The sequence below is a fragment of the Schistocerca gregaria genome, unplaced genomic scaffold, assembly GCF_023897955.1.
Source record: "Schistocerca gregaria isolate iqSchGreg1 unplaced genomic scaffold, iqSchGreg1.2 ptg000359l, whole genome shotgun sequence".
Classification (NCBI taxonomy): domain Eukaryota; kingdom Metazoa; phylum Arthropoda; class Insecta; order Orthoptera; family Acrididae; genus Schistocerca; species Schistocerca gregaria.
In genome coordinates, this window is record NW_026061817.1 from 643,764 (window position 1) to 657,090 (window position 13,327).

Below are 13,327 nucleotides of genomic sequence, written 5' to 3' on the forward strand. Positions count from 1 at the left end.
GTCTTCGAACTGTCGTTGGTCGCCCTTCTTCCTTGGCTTCAACCGAACGCAATCGGGGAAAGCAGGCACGTGATGCAGTTACTGTCAGCACCGGAATAAAGGGAGAAGAGGCACTGGTCCGCTGTTGGGCTGCTACCAGCGTCAGTGAGTAGTCGGTGCAGTCGCCAGTAGCGCCAGAAGCCTACACACACCTTCCACTTAATCACGTTGCTTGAAACCGCTCCAACCACAACAAGCGAAAGCCCGGATAGCTCAGTCGGTAGAGCATTAGGCTTTTAACCTAAGGGTCCAGGGTTCGAGTCCCTGTCCGGGCGAAGATTTTAACGCTTCCATAATGGCTCGTCTCGTAGCGATAGTAGCCCTGTCGTAATCAGTGCACGGTTTTACGTTTCCTGTCGGCATTCTGCGCAGACGCAACCGGTTGGGTTTTTCACGATTCGAGGGGCACCTGTTGGACAAGCAGTCGTGGCCGAGTGCTTAAGGCGTCTGACTAGAAATCAGATTCCCTCTGGGAGCGTAGGTTCGAGTCCTACCGACTGCGTCGGATTTTTCTTTTCTTGTTTTGGAAGAAGAAGCAGAAAATATCGCGTTTTGGTACCTCGCCACACCTCACCTCTCACAGCCGTTTATAGTGCCTGTCCTTTAGATAAGGGCGATTTCCAAGCGTCAGCTTTCGCGTCAGCCGAGCAAAGTCGGGACAAGTCGGGACATACTACAGGATGGTGCAACGACGAAAAAAAAAAAAAAAAAAAAACCTTAATTTAACAGCAGGAGCCCACATAATGATACGGAAAAATTAGCGCCACTTGCGGTGGCCGGGAATCGTACCCGGATCAACTGCTTGGAAGGCAACTATGCTCAACAGTACAACACCACCGCACTGCCGCTGCTCGCAACGCCGCGCTGTGTCGGCTTCCCGCCCGCCCACAGCGGCCCACGGCTATAGGAGCTGCAGGCGCATTACGAGGTAGGAGGGTGCATCCACACGCATTCGGGCAGCGCCTCCAAGCACGCTACGTCTTTGGGCAAGACTCGTCGCCGCTGACGCAAGGTTACTCACACGATAGTGATGAACGGTCGTTTTAAGGCAGTGTAGTGGGGGACTTCGCGAGTTTAGCCCCTTTTTCGACGTCGCTGGGCGGCAATCCCAGTTTCCCTGCCGACAGCTGCTTGGAAAGCACGGGTAGCTTGTCGAGCATCTGTAGTTGAGTGGTTTGTGACTCAGTAGTGCAGTAGGCAGCGCCTAAGTCTCATAATCTTAAGGTATGCCGGCACGATTCCCGGTCGATGCATTATTTTGCTCTTGTGGCAACAATGCTGCCGCGCGGATTGCTCGCTTGAGATGGGTCAGCCTCAGGACCTTATAGCTGTATAGCTGCGGCTGCAGTTTAATCTAGAGAGTCGGGACAGCACGTGTAGCAAGACAACAGATTCTTCAGAAAGCGCAAACTGTCTATCTCTAATATGTGAGACTTACCGAGTTTCGTACGTGTAGCAAGACAATAGATCCTTCAGAAAGCGCAAACTGTCTTTCTCTAAAATGTGAGACTTAGCGAGTTTCCTTCGAGGACGTCTCCGGCGTGCCTCGGTAGCGCAGTAGGCAGCGCGTAAGTCTCATAATCTTAAGGTCGTGAGTTCGATCCTCACCTGGGGCATTTAATTTTCTGTACATCATGACTGCGTTGCTGTTGCTAGGGAACGAACTTAACTGTTGTCCGTTATCCACACGGAGTCCACGCCTCAGCGTCAAAATGTTTACTTCCAATTATGACGACGTAACAACTTTGATATTTCTCCTCCGTGTTACAAACAAAATGCGATGCACACAGCAATGGACAGTCAATTTTGAACTGTGCGCCATGCCGGTCTGTAGGCGCGGATATGATCGCAAGCAGAGAACAGCACTGAGTCCAGATTCAGCACAAAATACAATAAGAGACGGAGTAAATCTCACCGCTGTAGAGCAAGTCCTGTTTGGTCTAGTGGCTAGGATACCTGGCTTTCACTCAACAGGTCCGGCTTCGATTCCCGGTACCGGAACGGAACTATTTGCGCACACAACGCTCCATGTTTTGGTCTTCGAACTGTCGTTGGTCGCCCTTCTTCCTTGGCTTCAACCGAACGCAATCGGGGAAAGCAGGCACGTGATGCAGTTACTGTCAGCACCGGAATAAAGGGAGAAGAGGCACTGGTCCGCTGTTGGGCTGCTACCAGCGTCAGTGAGTAGTCGGTGCAGTCGCCAGTAGCGCCAGAAGCCTACACACACCTTCCACTTAATCACGTTGCTTGAAACCGCTCCAACCACAACAAGCGAAAGCCCGGATAGCTCAGTCGGTAGAGCATTAGGCTTTTAACCTAAGGGTCCAGGGTTCGAGTCCCTGTCCGGGCGAAGATTTTAACGCTTCCATAATGGCTCGTCTCGTAGCGATAGTAGCCCTGTCGTAATCAGTGCACGGTTTTACGTTTCCTGTCGGCATTCTGCGCAGACGCAACCGGTTGGGTTTTTCACGATTCGAGGGGCACCTGTTGGACAAGCAGTCGTGGCCGAGTGGTTAAGGCGTCTGACTAGAAATCAGATTCCCTCTGGGAGCGTAGGTTCGAGTCCTACCGACTGCGTCGGATTTTTCTTTTCTTGTTTTGGAAGAAGAAGCAGAAAATATCGCGTTTTGGTACCTCGCCACACCTCACCTCTCACAGCCGTTTATAGTGCCTGTCCTTTAGATAAGGGCGATTTCCAAGCGTCAGCTTTCGCGTCAGCCGAGCAAAGTCGGGACAAGTCGGGACATACTACAGGATGGTGCAACGACGAAAAAAAAAAAAAAAACCTTAATTTAACAGCAGGAGCCCACATAATGATACGGAAAAATTAGCGCCACTTGCGGTGGCCGGGAATCGTACCCGGATCAACTGCTTGGAAGGCAACTATGCTCAACAGTACAACACCACCGCACTGCCGCTGCTCGCAACGCCGCGCTGTGTCGGCTTCCCGCCCGCCCACAGCGGCCCACGGCTATAGGAGCTGCAGGCGCATTACGAGGTAGGAGGGTGCATCCACACGCATTCGGGCAGCGCCTCCAAGCACGCTACGTCTTTGGGCAAGACTCGTCGCCGCTGACGCAAGGTTACTCACACGATAGTGATGAACGGTCGTTTTAAGGCAGTGTAGTGGGGGACTTCGCGAGTTTAGCCCCTTTTTCGACGTCGCTGGGTGGCAATCCCAGTTTCCCTGCCGACAGCTGCTTGGAAAGCACGGGTAGCTTGTCGAGCATCTGTAGTTGAGTGGTTTGTGACTCAGTAGTGCAGTAGGCAGCGCCTAAGTCTCATAATCTTAAGGTATGCCGGCACGATTCCCGGTCGATGCATTATTTTGCTCTTGTGGCAACAATGCTGCCGCGCGGATTGCTCGCTTGAGATGGGTCAGCCTCAGGACCTTATAGCTGTATAGCTGCGGCTGCAGTTTAATCTAGAGAGTCGGGACAGCACGTGTAGCAAGACAACAGATTCTTCAGAAAGCGCAAACTGTCTATCTCTAATATGTGAGACTTACCGAGTTTCGTACGTGTAGCAAGACAATAGATCCTTCAGAAAGCGCAAACTGTCTTTCTCTAAAATGTGAGACTTAGCGAGTTTCCTTCGAGGACGTCTCCGGCGTGCCTCGGTAGCGAAGTAGGCAGCGTGTAAGTCTCATAATCTTAAGGTCGTGAGTTCGATCCTCACCTGGGGCATTTAATTTTCTGTACATCATGGCTGCATTAAGGGCGTTGCTGTTGCTAGGGAACGAACTTAACTGTTGTCCGTTATCCACACGGAGTCCACGCCTCAGCGTCAAAATGTTTACTTCCAATTATGACGACGTAACAACTTTGATATTTCTCCTCCGTGTTACAAACAAAATGCGATGCACACAGCAATGGACAGTCAATTTTGAACTGTGCGCCATGCCGGTCTGTAGGCGCGGATATGATCGCAAGCAGAGAACAGCACTGAGTCCAGATTCAGCACAAAATACAATAAGAGACGGAGTAAATCTCACCGATGTAGAGCAAGTCCTGTGTGGTCTAGTGGCTAGGATACCTGGCTTTCACTCAACAGGTCCTGCTTCGATTCCCGGTACCGGAACGGAACTATTTGCGCACACAACGCTCCATGTTTTGGTCTTCGAACTGTCGTTGGTCGCCCTTCTTCCTTGGCTTCAACCGAACGCAATCGGGGAAAGCAGGCACGTGATGCAGTTACTGTCAGCACCGGAATAAAGGGAGAAGAGGCACTGGTCCGCTGTTGGGCTGCTACCAGCGTCAGTGAGTAGTCGGTGCAGTCGCCAGTAGCGCCAGAAGCATACACACACCTTCCACTTAATCACGTTGCTTGAAACCGCTCCAACCACAACAAGCGAAAGCCCCGATAGCTCAGTCGGTAGAGCATTAGGCTTTTAACCTAAGGGTCCAGGGTTCGAGTCCCTGTCCGGGCGAAGATTTTAACGCTTCCATAATGGCTCGTCTCGTAGCGATAGTAGCCCTGTCGTAATCAGTGCACGGTTTTACGTTTCCTGTCGGCATTCTGCGCAGACGCAACCGGTTGGGTTTTTCACGATTCGAGGGGCACCTGTTGGACAAGCAGTCGTGGCCGAGTGGTTAAGGCGTCTGACTAGAAATCAGATTCCCTCTGGGAGCGTAGGTTCGAGTCCTACCGACTGCGTCGGATTTTTCTTTTCTTGTTTTGGAAGAAGAAGCAGAAAATATCGCGTTTTGGTACCTCGCCACACCTCACCTCTCACAGCCGTTTATAGTGCCTGTCCTTTAGATAAGGGCGATTTCCAAGCGTCAGCTTTCGCGTCAGCCGAGCAAAGTCGGGACAAGTCGGGACATACTACAGGATGGTGCAACGACGAAAAAAAAAAAAAAAAACCTTAATTTAACAGCAGGAGCCCACATAATGATACGGAAAAATTAGCGCCACTTGCGGTGGCCGGGAATCGTACCCGGATCAACTGCTTGGAAGGCAACTATGCTCAACAGTACAACACCACCGCACTGCCGCTGCTCGCAACGCCGCGCTGTGTCGGCTTCCCGCCCGCCCACAGCGGCCCACGGCTATAGGAGCTGCAGGCGCATTACGAGGTAGGAGGGTGCATCCACACGCATTCGGGCAGCGCCTCCAAGCACGCTACGTCTTTGGGCAAGACTCGTCGCCGCTGACGCAAGGTTACTCACACGATAGTGATGAACGGTCGTTTTAAGGCAGTGTAGTGGGGGACTTCGCGAGTTTAGCCCCTTTTTCGACGTCGCTGGGTGGCAATCCCAGTTTCCCTGCCGACAGCTGCTTGGAAAGCACGGGTAGCTTGTCGAGCATCTGTAGTTGAGTGGTTTGTGACTCAGTAGTGCAGTAGGCAGCGCCTAAGTCTCATAATCTTAAGGTATGCCGGCACGATTCCCGGTCGATGCATTATTTTGCTCTTGTGGCAACAATGCTGCCGCGCGGATTGCTCGCTTGAGATGGGTCAGCCTCAGGACCTTATAGCTGTATAGCTGCGGCTGCAGTTTAATCTAGAGAGTCGGGACAGCACGTGTAGCAAGACAACAGATTCTTCAGAAAGCGCAAACTGTCTATCTCTAATATGTGAGACTTACCGAGTTTCGTACGTGTAGCAAGACAATAGATCCTTCAGAAAGCGCAAACTGTCTTTCTCTAAAATGTGAGACTTAGCGAGTTTCCTTCGAGGACGTCTACGGCGTGCCTCGGTAGCGCAGTAGGCAGCGTGTAAGTCTCATAATCTTAAGGTCGTGAGTTCGATCCTCACCTGGGGCATTTAATTTTCTGTACATCATGGCTGCATTAAGGGCGTTGCTGTTGCTAGGGAACGAACTTAACTGTTGTCCGTTATCCACACGGAGTCCACGCCTCAGCGTCAAAATGTTTACTTCCAATTATGACGACGTAACAACTTTGATATTTCTCCTCCGTGTTACAAACAAAATGCGATGCACACAGCAATGGACAGTCAATTTTGAACTGTGCGCCATGCCGGTCTGTAGGCGCGGATATGATCGCAAGCAGAGAACAGCACTGAGTCCAGATTCAGCACAAAATACAATAAGAGACGGAGTAAATCTCACCGATGTAGAGCAAGTCCTGTGTGGTCTAGTGGCTAGGATACCTGGCTTTCACTCAACAGGTCCGGCTTCGATTCCCGGTACCGGAACGGAACTATTTGCGCACACAACGCTCCATGTTTTGGTCTTCGAACTGTCGTTGGTCGCCCTTCTTCCTTGGCTTCAACCGAACGCAATCGGGGAAAGCAGGCACGTGATGCAGTTACTGTCAGCACCGGAATAAAGGGAGAAGAGGCACTGGTCCGCTGTTGGGCTGCTACCAGCGTCAGTGAGTAGTCGGTGCAGTCGCCAGTAGCGCCAGAAGCCTACACACACCTTCCACTTAATCACGTTGCTTGAAACCGCTCCAACCACAACAAGCGAAAGCCCGGATAGCTCAGTCGGTAGAGCATTAGGCTTTTAACCTAAGGGTCCAGGGTTCGAGTCCCTGTCCGAGCGAAGATTTTAACGCTTCCATAATGGCTCGTCTCGTAGCGATAGTAGCCCTGTCGTAATCAGTGCACGGTTTTACGTTTCCTGTCGGCATTCTGCGCAGACGCAACCGGTTGGGTTTTTCACGATTCGAGGGGCACCTGTTGGACAAGCAGTCGTGGCCGAGTGGTTAAGGCGTCTGACTAGAAATCAGATTCCCTCTGGGAGCGTAGGTTCGAGTCCTACCGACTGCGTCGGATTTTTCTTTTCTTGTTTTGGAAGAAGAAGCAGAAAATATCGCGTTTTGGTACCTCGCCACACCTCACCTCTCACAGCCGTTTATAGTGCCTGTCCTTTAGATAAGGGCGATTTCCAAGCGTCAGCTTTCGCGTCAGCCGAGCAAAGTCGGGACAAGTCGGGACATACTACAGGATGGTGCAACGACGAAAAAAAAAAAAAAAAACCTTAATTTAACAGCAGGAGCCCACATAATGATACGGAAAAATTAGCGCCACTTGCGGTGGCCGGGAATCGTACCCGGATCAACTGCTTGGAAGGCAACTATGCTCAACAGTACAACACCACCGCACTGCCGCTGCTCGCAACGCCGCGCTGTGTCGGCTTCCCGCCCGCCCACAGCGGCCCACGGCTATAGGAGCTGCAGGCGCATTACGAGGTAGGAGGGTGCATCCACACGCATTCGGGCAGCGCCTCCAAGCACGCTACGTCTTTGGGCAAGACTCGTCGCCGCTGACGCAAGGTTACTCACACGATAGTGATGAACGGTCGTTTTAAGGCAGTGTAGTGGGGGACTTCGCGAGTTTAGCCCCTTTTTCGACGTCGCTGGGTGGCAATCCCAGTTTCCCTGCCGACAGCTGCTTGGAAAGCACGGGTAGCTTGTCGAGCATCTGTAGTTGAGTGGTTTGTGACTCAGTAGTGCAGTAGGCAGCGCCTAAGTCTCATAATCTTAAGGTATGCCGGCACGATTCCCGGTCGATGCATTATTTTGCTCTTGTGGCAACAATGCTGCCGCGCGGATTGCTCGCTTGAGATGGGTCAGCCTCAGGACCTTATAGCTGTATAGCTGCGGCTGCAGTTTAATCTAGAGAGTCGGGACAGCACGTGTAGCAAGACAACAGATTCTTCAGAAAGCGCAAACTGTCTATCTCTAATATGTGAGACTTACCGAGTTTCGTACGTGTAGCAAGACAATAGATCCTTCAGAAAGCGCAAACTGTCTTTCTCTAAAATGTGAGACTTAGCGAGTTTCCTTCGAGGACGTCTCCGGCGTGCCTCGGTAGCGCAGTAGGCAGCGTGTAAGTCTCATAATCTTAAGGTCGTGAGTTCGATCCTCACCTGGGGCATTTAATTTTCTGTACATCATGGCTGCATTAAGGGCGTTGCTGTTGCTAGGGAACGAACTTAACTGTTGTCCGTTATCCACACGGAGTCCACGCCTCAGCGTCAAAATGTTTACTTCCAATTATGACGACGTAACAACTTTGATATTTCTCCTCCGTGTTACAAACAAAATGCGATGCACACAGCAATGGACAGTCAATTTTGAACTGTGCGCCATGCCGGTCTGTAGGCGCGGATATGATCGCAAGCAGAGAACAGCACTGAGTCCAGATTCAGCACAAAATACAATAAGAGACGGAGTAAATCTCACCGATGTAGAGCAAGTCCTGTGTGGTCTAGTGGCTAGGATACCTGGCTTTCACTCAACAAGTCCGGCTTCGATTCCCGGTACCGGAACGGAACTATTTGCGCACACAACGCTCCATGTTTTGGTCTTCGAACTGTCGTTGGTCGCCCTTCTTCCTTGGCTTCAACCGAACGCAATCGGGGAAAGCAGGCACGTGATGCAGTTACTGTCAGCACCGGAATAAAGGGAGAAGAGGCACTGGTCCGCTGTTGGGCTGCTACCAGCGTCAGTGAGTAGTCGGTGCAGTCGCCAGTAGCGCCAGAAGCCTACACACACCTTCCACTTAATCACGTTGCTTGAAACCGCTCCAACCACAACAAGCGAAAGCCCGGATAGCTCAGTCGATAGAGCATTAGGCTTTTAACCTAAGGGTCCAGGCTTCGAGTCCCTGTCCGGGCGAAGATTTTAACGCTTCCATAATGGCTCGTCTCGTAGCGATAGTAGCCCTGTCGTAATCAGTGCACGGTTTTACGTTTCCTGTCGGCATTCTGCGCAGACGCAACCGGTTGGGTTTTTCACGATTCGAGGGGCACCTGTTTGACAAGCAGTCGTGGCCGAGTGGTTAAGGCGTCTGACTAGAAATCAGATTCCCTCTGGGAGCGTAGGTTCGAGTCCTACCGACTGCGTCGGATTTTTCTTTTCTTGTTTTGGAAGAAGAAGCAGAAAATATCGCGTTTTGGTACCTCGCCACACCTCACCTCTCACAGCCGTTTATAGTGCCTGTCCTTTAGATAAGGGCGATTTCCAAGCGTCAGCTTTCGCGTCAGCCGAGCAAAGTCGGGACAAGTCGGGACATACTACAGGATGGTGCAACGACGAAAAAAAAAAAAAAACCTTAATTTAACAGCAGGAGCCCACATAATGATACGGAAAAATTAGCGCCACTTGCGGTGGCCGGGAATCGTACCCGGATCAACTGCTTGGAAGGCAACTATGCTCAACAGTACAACACCACCGCACTGCCGCTGCTCGCAACGCCGCGCTGTGTCGGCTTCCCGCCCGCCCACAGCGGCCCACGGCTATAGGAGCTGCAGGCGCATTACGAGGTAGGAGGGTGCATCCACACGCATTCGGGCAGCGCCTCCAAGCACGCTACGTCTTTGGGCAAGACTCGTCGCCGCTGACGCAAGGTTACTCACACGATAGTGATGAACGGTCGTTTTAAGGCAGTGTAGTGGGGGACTTCGCGAGTTTAGCCCCTTTTTCGACGTCGCTGGGTGGCAATCCCAGTTTCCCTGCCGACAGCTGCTTGGAAAGCACGGGTAGCTTGTCGAGCATCTGTAGTTGAGTGGTTTGTGACTCAGTAGTGCAGTAGGCAGCGCCTAAGTCTCATAATCTTAAGGTATGCCGGCACGATTCCCGGTCGATGCATTATTTTGCTCTTGTGGCAACAATGCTGCCGCGCGGATTGCTCGCTTGAGATGGGTCAGCCTCAGGACCTTATAGCTGTATAGCTGCGGCTGCAGTTTAATCTAGAGAGTCGGGACAGCACGTGTAGCAAGACAACAGATTCTTCAGAAAGCGCAAACTGTCTATCTCTAATATGTGAGACTTACCGAGTTTCGTACGTGTAGCAAGACAATAGATCCTTCAGAAAGCGCAAACTGTCTTTCTCTAAAATGTGAGACTTAGCGAGTTTCCTTCGAGGACGTCTCCGGCGTGCCTCGGTAGCGCAGTAGGCAGCGCGTAAGTCTCATAATCTTAAGGTCGTGAGTTCGATCCTCACCTGGGGCATTTAATTTTCTGTACATCATGACTGCGTTGCTGTTGCGAGGGAACGAACTTAACTGTTGTCCGTTATCCACACGGAGTCCACGCCTCAGCGTCAAAATGTTTACTTCCAATTATGACGACGTAACAACTTTGATATTTCTCCTCCGTGTTACAAACAAAATGCGATGCACACAGCAATGGACAGTCAATTTTGAACTGTGCGCCATGCCGGTCTGTAGGCGCGGATATGATCGCAAGCAGAGAACAGCACTGAGTCCAGATTCAGCACAAAATACAATAAGAGACGGAGTAAATCTCACCGCTGTAGAGCAAGTCCTGTTTGGTCTAGTGGCTAGGATACCTGGCTTTCACTCAACAGGTCCGGCTTCGATTCCCGGTACCGGAACGGAACTATTTGCGCACACAACGCTCCATGTTTTGGTCTTCGAACTGTCGTTGGTCGCCCTTCTTCCTTGGCTTCAACCGAACGCAATCGGGGAAAGCAGGCACGTGATGCAGTTACTGTCAGCACCGGAATAAAGGGAGAAGAGGCACTGGTCCGCTGTTGGGCTGCTACCAGCGTCAGTGAGTAGTCGGTGCAGTCGCCAGTAGCGCCAGAAGCCTACACACACCTTCCACTTAATCACGTTGCTTGAAACCGCTCCAACCACAACAAGCGAAAGCCCGGATAGCTCAGTCGGTAGAGCATTAGGCTTTTAACCTAAGGGTCCAGGGTTCGAGTCCCTGTCCGGCCGAAGATTTTAACGCTTCCATAATGGCTCGTCTCGTAGCGATAGTAGCCCTGTCGTAATCAGTGCACGGTTTTACGTTTCCTGTCGGCATTCTGCGCAGACGCAACCGGTTGGGTTTTTCACGATTCGAGGGGCACCTGTTGGACAAGCAGTCGTGGCCGAGTGGTTAAGGCGTCTGACTAGAAATCAGATTCCCTCTGGGAGCGTAGGTTCGAGTCCTACCGACTGCGTCGGATTTTTCTTTTCTTGTTTTGGAAGAAGAAGCAGAAAATATCGCGTTTTGGTACCTCGCCACACCTCACCTCTCACAGCCGTTTATAGTGCCTGTCCTTTAGATAAGGGCGATTTCCAAGCGTCAGCTTTCGCGTCAGCCGAGCAAAGTCGGGACAAGTCGGGACATACTACAGGATGGTGCAACGACGAAAAAAAAAAAAAAACCTTAATTTAACAGCAGGAGCCCACATAATGATACGGAAAAATTAGCGCCACTTGCGGTGGCCGGGAATCGTACCCGGATCAACTGCTTGGAAGGCAACTATGCTCAACAGTACAACACCACCGCACTGCCGCTGCTCGCAACGCCGCGCTGTGTCGGCTTCCCGCCCGCCCACAGCGGCCCACGGCTATAGGAGCTGCAGGCGCATTACGAGGTAGGAGGGTGCATCCACACGCATTCGGGCAGCGCCTCCAAGCACGCTACGTCTTTGGGCAAGACTCGTCGCCGCTGACGCAAGGTTACTCACACGATAGTGATGAACGGTCGTTTTAAGGCAGTGTAGTGGGGGACTTCGCGAGTTTAGCCCCTTTTTCGACGTCGCTGGGTGGCAATCCCAGTTTCCCTGCCGACAGCTGCTTGGAAAGCACGGGTAGCTTGTCGAGCATCTGTAGTTGAGTGGTTTGTGACTCAGTAGTGCAGTAGGCAGCGCCTAAGTCTCATAATCTTAAGGTATGCCGGCACGATTCCCGGTCGATGCATTATTTTGCTCTTGTGGCAACAATGCTGCCGCGCGGATTGCTCGCTTGAGATGGGTCAGCCTCAGGACCTTATAGCTGTATAGCTGCGGCTGCAGTTTAATCTAGAGAGTCGGGACAGCACGTGTAGCAAGACAACAGATTCTTCAGAAAGCGCAAACTGTCTATCTCTAATATGTGAGACTTACCGAGTTTCGTACGTGTAGCAAGACAATAGATCCTTCAGAAAGCGCAAACTGTCTTTCTCTAAAATGTGAGACTTAGCGAGTTTCCTTCGAGGACGTCTCCGGCGTGCCTCGGTAGCGAAGTAGGCAGCGTGTAAGTCTCATAATCTTAAGGTCGTGAGTTCGATCCTCACCTGGGGCATTTAATTTTCTGTACATCATGGCTGCATTAAGGGCGTTGCTGTTGCTAGGGAACGAACTTAACTGTTGTCCGTTATCCACACGGAGTCCACGCCTCAGCGTCAAAATGTTTACTTCCAATTATGACGACGTAACAACTTTGATATTTCTCCTCCGTGTTACAAACAAAATGCGATGCACACAGCAATGGACAGTCAATTTTGAACTGTGCGCCATGCCGGTCTGTAGGCGCGGATATGATCGCAAGCAGAGAACAGCACTGAGTCCAGATTCAGCACAAAATACAATAAGAGACGGAGTAAATCTCACCGATGTAGAGCAAGTCCTGTGTGGTCTAGTGGCTAGGATACCTGGCTTTCACTCAACAGGTCCTGCTTCGATTCCCGGTACCGGAACGGAACTATTTGCGCACACAACGCTCCATGTTTTGGTCTTCGAACTGTCGTTGGTCGCCCTTCTTCCTTGGCTTCAACCGAACGCAATCGGGGAAAGCAGGCACGTGATGCAGTTACTGTCAGCACCGGAATAAAGGGAGAAGAGGCACTGGTCCGCTGTTGGGCTGCTACCAGCGTCAGTGAGTAGTCGGTGCAGTCGCCAGTAGCGCCAGAAGCATACACACACCTTCCACTTAATCACGTTGCTTGAAACCGCTCCAACCACAACAAGCGAAAGCCCGGATAGCTCAGTCGGTAGAGCATTAGGCTTTTAACCTAAGGGTCCAGGCTTCGAGTCCCTGTCCGGGCGAAGATTTTAACGCTTCCATAATGGCTCGTCTCGTAGCGATAGTAGCCCTGTCGTAATCAGTGCACGGTTTTACGTTTCCTGTCGGCATTCTGCGCAGACGCAACCGGTTGGGTTTTTCACGATTCGAGGGGCACCTGTTGGACAAGCAGTCGTGGCCGAGTGGTTAAGGCGTCTGACTAGAAATCAGATTCCCTCTGGGAGCGTAGGTTCGAGTCCTACCGACTGCGTCGGATTTTTCTTTTCTTGTTTTGGAAGAAGAAGCAGAAAATATCGCGTTTTGGTACCTCGCCACACCTCACCTCTCACAGCCGTTTATAGTGCCTGTCCTTTAGATAAGGGCGATTTCCAAGCGTCAGCTTTCGCGTCAGCCGAGCAAAGTCGGGACAAGTCGGGACATACTACAGGATGGTGCAACGACGAAAAAAAAAAAAAAACCTTAATTTAACAGCAGGAGCCCACATAATGATACGGAAAAATTAGCGCCACTTGCGGTGGCCGGGAATCGTACCCGGATCAACTGCTTGGAAGGCAACTATGCTCAACAGTACAACA

The 13,327-nt window shown here is 51.5% G+C and overlaps 20 non-coding genes across 20 annotated transcripts; all 20 read left to right on the plus strand.

Annotated features, from left to right (window-relative positions):
• Nucleotides 1-241: 241 nt before the first annotated feature.
• Nucleotides 242-314, plus strand: Trnak-uuu (transfer RNA lysine (anticodon UUU)). Its single transcript has one exon. It is a non-coding gene; the product is annotated as a tRNA-Lys (tRNA).
• A 145-nt stretch (nt 315-459) lies between these two features.
• Trnas-aga (transfer RNA serine (anticodon AGA)) lies at nt 460-541 on the plus strand. The gene has a single exon. It is a non-coding gene; the product is annotated as a tRNA-Ser (tRNA).
• A 1,041-nt stretch (nt 542-1,582) lies between these two features.
• Nucleotides 1,583-1,655, plus strand: Trnam-cau (transfer RNA methionine (anticodon CAU)). Its single transcript has one exon. It is a non-coding gene; the product is annotated as a tRNA-Met (tRNA).
• A 661-nt stretch (nt 1,656-2,316) lies between these two features.
• Trnak-uuu (transfer RNA lysine (anticodon UUU)) lies at nt 2,317-2,389 on the plus strand. Its single transcript has one exon. It is a non-coding gene; the product is annotated as a tRNA-Lys (tRNA).
• Nucleotides 2,390-2,534: 145 nt separating this feature from the next.
• On the plus strand, nt 2,535-2,616 carry Trnas-aga (transfer RNA serine (anticodon AGA)). The gene has a single exon. It is a non-coding gene; the product is annotated as a tRNA-Ser (tRNA).
• Nucleotides 2,617-3,652: 1,036 nt separating this feature from the next.
• Nucleotides 3,653-3,725, plus strand: Trnam-cau (transfer RNA methionine (anticodon CAU)). The gene has a single exon. It is a non-coding gene; the product is annotated as a tRNA-Met (tRNA).
• Nucleotides 3,726-4,395: 670 nt separating this feature from the next.
• Trnak-uuu (transfer RNA lysine (anticodon UUU)) lies at nt 4,396-4,468 on the plus strand. The gene has a single exon. It is a non-coding gene; the product is annotated as a tRNA-Lys (tRNA).
• Nucleotides 4,469-4,613: 145 nt separating this feature from the next.
• Nucleotides 4,614-4,695, plus strand: Trnas-aga (transfer RNA serine (anticodon AGA)). Its single transcript has one exon. It is a non-coding gene; the product is annotated as a tRNA-Ser (tRNA).
• Nucleotides 4,696-5,732: 1,037 nt separating this feature from the next.
• On the plus strand, nt 5,733-5,805 carry Trnam-cau (transfer RNA methionine (anticodon CAU)). The gene has a single exon. It is a non-coding gene; the product is annotated as a tRNA-Met (tRNA).
• A 670-nt stretch (nt 5,806-6,475) lies between these two features.
• On the plus strand, nt 6,476-6,548 carry Trnak-uuu (transfer RNA lysine (anticodon UUU)). Its single transcript has one exon. It is a non-coding gene; the product is annotated as a tRNA-Lys (tRNA).
• Nucleotides 6,549-6,693: 145 nt separating this feature from the next.
• Trnas-aga (transfer RNA serine (anticodon AGA)) lies at nt 6,694-6,775 on the plus strand. Its single transcript has one exon. It is a non-coding gene; the product is annotated as a tRNA-Ser (tRNA).
• Nucleotides 6,776-7,812: 1,037 nt separating this feature from the next.
• Nucleotides 7,813-7,885, plus strand: Trnam-cau (transfer RNA methionine (anticodon CAU)). The gene has a single exon. It is a non-coding gene; the product is annotated as a tRNA-Met (tRNA).
• Nucleotides 7,886-8,555: 670 nt separating this feature from the next.
• On the plus strand, nt 8,556-8,628 carry Trnak-uuu (transfer RNA lysine (anticodon UUU)). Its single transcript has one exon. It is a non-coding gene; the product is annotated as a tRNA-Lys (tRNA).
• Nucleotides 8,629-8,773: 145 nt separating this feature from the next.
• Nucleotides 8,774-8,855, plus strand: Trnas-aga (transfer RNA serine (anticodon AGA)). Its single transcript has one exon. It is a non-coding gene; the product is annotated as a tRNA-Ser (tRNA).
• Nucleotides 8,856-9,890: 1,035 nt separating this feature from the next.
• Nucleotides 9,891-9,963, plus strand: Trnam-cau (transfer RNA methionine (anticodon CAU)). Its single transcript has one exon. It is a non-coding gene; the product is annotated as a tRNA-Met (tRNA).
• A 661-nt stretch (nt 9,964-10,624) lies between these two features.
• On the plus strand, nt 10,625-10,697 carry Trnak-uuu (transfer RNA lysine (anticodon UUU)). The gene has a single exon. It is a non-coding gene; the product is annotated as a tRNA-Lys (tRNA).
• A 145-nt stretch (nt 10,698-10,842) lies between these two features.
• Nucleotides 10,843-10,924, plus strand: Trnas-aga (transfer RNA serine (anticodon AGA)). Its single transcript has one exon. It is a non-coding gene; the product is annotated as a tRNA-Ser (tRNA).
• A 1,035-nt stretch (nt 10,925-11,959) lies between these two features.
• On the plus strand, nt 11,960-12,032 carry Trnam-cau (transfer RNA methionine (anticodon CAU)). Its single transcript has one exon. It is a non-coding gene; the product is annotated as a tRNA-Met (tRNA).
• Nucleotides 12,033-12,702: 670 nt separating this feature from the next.
• Trnak-uuu (transfer RNA lysine (anticodon UUU)) lies at nt 12,703-12,775 on the plus strand. Its single transcript has one exon. It is a non-coding gene; the product is annotated as a tRNA-Lys (tRNA).
• Nucleotides 12,776-12,920: 145 nt separating this feature from the next.
• On the plus strand, nt 12,921-13,002 carry Trnas-aga (transfer RNA serine (anticodon AGA)). The gene has a single exon. It is a non-coding gene; the product is annotated as a tRNA-Ser (tRNA).
• The last annotated feature ends 325 nt before the right edge of the window (nt 13,003-13,327 follow it).